At 37.9% G+C, this 5,497-nt stretch overlaps 1 long non-coding RNA gene across 2 annotated transcripts; it reads left to right on the forward strand.

Moving 5' to 3' along the window:
* Positions 1-1,465: 1,465 nt before the first annotated feature.
* Positions 1,466-5,282, forward strand: LOC309496245. 2 transcript variants are annotated; one of them, XR_014205082.1, is made up of 11 exons: positions 1,466-1,666; positions 2,429-2,613; positions 2,754-2,803; positions 3,257-3,305; positions 3,410-3,465; positions 3,570-3,651; positions 3,746-3,779; positions 3,863-3,949; positions 4,128-4,256; positions 4,418-4,475; positions 4,568-5,282. It is a non-coding gene; the product is annotated as an uncharacterized lncRNA (long non-coding RNA). The 2 variants fall into 2 exon arrangements; XR_014205083.1 differs by having other exon boundaries at positions 1,467-1,666; positions 4,092-4,256.
* Positions 5,283-5,497: the final 215 nt, after the last annotated feature.

Below are 5,497 nucleotides of genomic sequence, written 5' to 3' on the forward strand. Positions count from 1 at the left end.
CTGAAAGTAACTGAGGCTGTCTTCCTGTCTAAGCCAAATAGATGTGCTACATGTTGAATTGGCAGGTTCAGCCTCAGTCACATCAAAGTTAAAAGGACCATCTGAAAAGGTGAACGTTTTCGACCTGTCTGTAGGCATGGAAGGAGCTGCGCCAGCACACCCATCAAAACAGCGAAGCAAGGCCGACCAGTGTAGTATTTCACCTTCATTTCATTGCCTTCAAAGAAGCGCTCATCAAAATTCTTCTTGGAGATCTCTTTCTTCAGTTGCCTGTTCTCCTCTAGCAAACGGTTGATCTCAGCTTGCCTCTTCCCACAAAAAATGCAATCTTGTTGTTCCCCAGAGTCAGAGGGTGTGTCATCGGCCATCAGTGTGTCAACAGGTGGGTCAACCAGACAGTTTCTGGTCCCATTGACTTCCATAGTATATTTTTTCCTACTATGGAAGTCAACGGGACCAGAAACTGTCTGGTTACTGACATTCTTCTAAATATCTTCCTTTATGTTCAGCAGAAGAAAGAAATTCATAAAGGATTGAAACAACATGAGGGTGAGTATATGATGACAGAATTTTCATTTTAAAGTGCAGTATCCCTTTCAGGTCCAGTGCAGAGGAGACTACCCAGATAGCAAAAAATATCGGCACGGCTTCTTTTTGCCGCCGGCCCCAAGCTGTCGGCTATAGGTGCGCCCCGCTGGTGGCGATGAAACGTTTGCCGCCGAATACGTCACTCCCATTTCTTGCGAGATGCCGCCGGCGAACAGCCGCCGGGCTGCCGACTTCATTCTCTCTAAATGAACCGCGGCCGGCTGGTGGCAAGCCGCTTTGAAATCGACCAGCCATGAGTGAAACTGACAGCATCTTAACTACTTTTCACATTTAAAGCGATTATAATTATTATGTGAATTATATCAATTTTTGTTGTTGCTCCAAAGCCATTAGGGGTTATAACAGATTTGACTCTGATTCCATGATAAGGTTTAGGAAATTATATTTAAATTACTTTGAAACTCTGAAGCGATAATATGTAAAATATATAGAATTATTTTATTCACTTAAGGTGACAATTCTTTACATTTCTTTGATTTATGCACAATTTGAGATGCACCAATAGACCAAACAGAATTCCTTTTGTAAAACTTACTTGGCAATAAATATCTTTCTGATTCTGATTAGTTTTTAAAATAAATATTTAGCAGAATAAATGGATGAAGTTAGATTTTTCACCAATGCTTGAAATCAGTGAACAGTGAAAGACATCTGCAACTTGGCCAAAATCTTGGGTTTGCTTTATATTTTTTTATTAATTTGCAACCATGGTAATGTCTATGAGAAACATGAAAATCCCTGTTTTGACCTGAAGGATAAAGTGAAATATTTATAAATATTTTGTCTCTCTGTCACTCCAGGAAATTGTGGTTATGTCTTTCATTGTTTTACAAGCTAAATTTTTTCTTTATTTTACCTTTTACATGCATAAGGGATTACTTTGCAGTTTGCAATTGCGAGTTTTGCGACCTGTACAAATGTTTAAGAAAGTGTTAAAGCACAAACAGAGAAGTACCTCCACCGGTCGAGAGGGGCAGCACCTAAAAAACTGAAGCAGATTTACTCGTCTCGTCACACGGTTTCAGTATTTGGAGAGAGGAAATATACGATCTTTTAAGTAAGTACATTTTTCCTTTTTGTGTAACGCAATATTACTATGTTCATTTTTGACATTGTTTTTAGTTCTTCTTCTTAAGATCTGTTCTTGCCTAACTAGTCAAGCTAAAGTAAGTTAGCCTTGTTTGCAAAGTTTCCGCCATGTTTCCGCCATAGCTAGGCTAACGTTACTTAGTTTCTTCCTGGCGTTGAGTTTTTTTTCTTCTTCTAAGTAACGTTATGTTTAACTGTTATGTATGTTTATACAAGTGTGAGGACATGTGGTTTAAGATAGTATTGGTCAGTCGAATTAACTAACGTTACAGTTCCTGAACTACGGACAATTATTCTGCCGCCTACGTGGGAATGGTAACGTTAGCAAAATCTTCACGACAAGAAAGACTGATCAGTATAACTTGTGTTGTTTTCTAACTAAACATGATTATGCTGCTAGTCTAGATTAGAGTGTTCGCTACCACATGCTGTCACCTTTTTTACACACTGAGTTCAAGCATGTTCTAACGTTACATGTTAAATGTATTTATATACAGTTGGTAGCCAAACTTTACATCTAGAAAGACTTAGTTTAACTTTTGGTGTTTTCTTACAAAAATAACGATGTAGGTTGTTTATATGATTTTATTTGTCTGAACATGGTTTTCTGTTGATCCACTTGTGAAAATTACTGCTTTTTCGAAGGGGTGAGCATTTTAATGTTGTTGATTTTTGCCTGAAAAAAAATAATCAAAAAGTATACTTTATGCTAATGTGTCTTCTATTTTAGATGCTTCACATTGTTCAGTTTATCAACAAGGAGGATCTGCCATTTGGAGTGGCTCAGCGAAGGGTATGTGCCATTGGCCCCCATTTAACCTCCGCAAAAAAGACAAAGGAACAATTTAGCCATCCGCTGCACACCTCCACACAGCACCTGGGAGAAACATCATTTTAAGTTCATGAAGGGAGCAGGTAAATGGGTCTGACTTGTACATTTGATTTTCCTTTATTTCATCTGTGTAATTTATTTGTCTGTTTATTGTGGACAACGGAATCTTTCATTCATTATTATTATTATTATTATCATCAAATTTCTGTTTCCTCTTTCTTAGAACCAGGTTTCTCCCCAGTAATCCAGAATCCGCCAAGAGTTTGAATACAAGTAAGTGATGTTATTTGTGAAGATTTTTTGTCTTGGAAACTATTGCTTCTATTTAAAGTTGGCATGAACCGGAAGTTACAAACGACTTTTCTCCAGTGTTGTGACGTATTTCCAAGTGAAAGGGAATATTGAATAGAGGAGCAGGGTTTTACTCTAGCGCTCCTCCTCTCCATCTCTGCTCATAGCAGACTAATGGTTTGAGGGGAGTTGCCACGCCCTCACGCCATTGCACATGACCGGAAGAGAAGTCGTTTCGAGGGGGGAGGGAAGGGTCACGTGTTTGATTAAATATTATAAGGGTACATGAATAAAATTTTTAAAAAAAAAGAAGTGCACAGATGAATCATTTACATAAACACTACAATATTACATATAAAAATACAAATTGTAAAATTTGATTTCATGCTGACTTTAAGATGATGAATCCTTTAATCATAATCTGTTTTTCACTAGGACACTTGATGGGCTTCGCTGCAGCAGTTTCTGGATGAAAGGTGTTGAGGTGTGTTGTACATTCCATTAGCTTTGCACAGTTCAATTATTGTTTCATTACTGAATATGCAATACTCTGCATTGAAATTAAAGCTGTTATGTTTGCTCCCCCAGCTCATCAAGTACTAAGCTTTACTCCCCCCGGCAGCATATGGGTGAAAACTCTGGAGGTATGTAATACGTTGCGCTTAACTAAGTGTTACATTTAAGTCCAATTCATTAAATGTATGCAATAACTTCAAACATATTTTTACATGTCAATGATTATCAATAGGAGGGAGAAAGTCATTGCTCTATTGTTGGCCCTTGTACTCCAATGGCATCTCGTGTCAAGCATGAAGTTTTCAGCTGTGAAGGTATATTCTAGCCCTATGTCTTAATGTCCAGTGTTTTAACAGTATTGAAAATAGTGCCTTTAGTTGTTTGTTTTATTTTATTTTTTAAATGTAGAACCAAGCCCTGAGGGAAAGCAATGCATGAGCAGGTGAGAACTTGCACTGTTTCTTAAATTGTACTTTTTTGTGTGTGATGTAAGTCCAAAATTACCATATGCCTTTCATTTTGTAGCTTCGGATGACAGCGGCTTACTTCAAGAGCAGGTGAAGCAAGTTCAACAAACAATGTTGAAGACGTTTGCTTGCACTGGGCAATCAGGTACAACTTGCAAACAGCACCTGTGGTTGTTGGTTTAATTCCCACTGGGGCTACCTGTACATGTAGTAGACCTAGATATAAATGTCATAGTTTAGTAGTTGAGGGACCAGGACTGACTATTTTATTCTGGGAAACCCTGTAGGTGCAGATCAGACCCTTATGCTGTGATGTCTTGCAGAGTTTGGTGATGTTGTGTCTGTTGGAGTTATCCCTGTCAGGGGATCTGTTACTCCCCCTACACACCCAGGAAGATTTGCCGTGTCTTGACAACAGTTTGAAGCAGGATAAAAAGCTCCAGGAACAATTTGTAAGTTTGCTGATTATAACGCCATAGAGTAATCTAAAAAGTAAAATTTAAGATTGTATACTGCATATATTACAGTCTGAATCCTTAGCCTTTCACATTTTTTATTTATTTATGAGAAGCTTCAGAGAAATGTAATTTGTAACACTTTTTTGGATTTTCAGCTTGGTGTAGGGGATAAAGCATGTTTTAGAGACATGTTCCTTTAGACCATTGTTCAAAGTAAGTTGGATATTTTTTTTATTATATTTAAGTAGATGTGTATGGCCTCATGCAATTCAAATGAAATGACAGATCTGTATTTTCTAAATTAGCCATCCGGAAGAACCTGGCAACCCAGGATGCCACTGATGAAGCGGTCTAGGTTAACGTTTCGCGTTACCTGAAAGGAGCATCTGACCGTGAAGGCAGAAAAAGGCACCGCACAGCTGAGAGGGACCCACAGCCGACCACTTAGGCTGACTACTGACACCCCAGAATCACTGACAACTGGAATCCTTTCTTTATCTTGCAGTCAGTAACATCAAGACCTCTAAAGAAGTCAGAAGTGTCACACTATACTCACTAACTGTGGAAATTACTTTCTTTTTTTTCTTTTTTCAAATAATGCTTGTAAGTCCTTGTGCCACAGGTCAGCATTGCAGTTATAATGGTCTATTCTACTCCAGAGCTTTACTATAAATTACTACCACTTAACCTATTGTTAGAAATGGCTTGTAAATGTGATGTCATACTTTGATTTATTTGGTATCCTGCACATTATTTCGTATCAAGTATTCTCTTTACTTACAGGTAATTTGTTTCACCCTAGAGCTGTCCTCTTTATATGAACAATTATTGTAAGAGTTGTAATTTGCTTGTAAGGCTGTTTTTTGTTTGTTTGTTTGTTTTTTTACCAAAATTTAATAAGAAACCTGCATGTTAGTATATTTATTTATTTATTTTTCTGTTATGTTTCAGTGATCTGACACATCTTGTTTAAATGACAGTTAATGTACTTTGAAATGTGGAATAAAAATGCCAAATGGATATTTGTCTGGTTTGAGCAATCATTATTCTTGATAAACTGCATGCTATAAATATTAAATATTATATATATATATATATATATATATATATATAGCCAGAATAAGCGGCGGCAGATCGCTCGAAAATAGCGCTTGCCTCCAGCGGGCCGCCTTAAATATAACAGCGGCGGGACGGCGGTTGGCCCGCGGGCCGGCCGCGGGACGAAGGCGGTAGGA

This window comes from Leuciscus leuciscus, assembly GCF_965113295.1.
Source record: "Leuciscus leuciscus genome assembly, chromosome: 4".
Taxonomy (NCBI): Eukaryota; Metazoa; Chordata; class Actinopteri; order Cypriniformes; family Leuciscidae; genus Leuciscus; species Leuciscus leuciscus.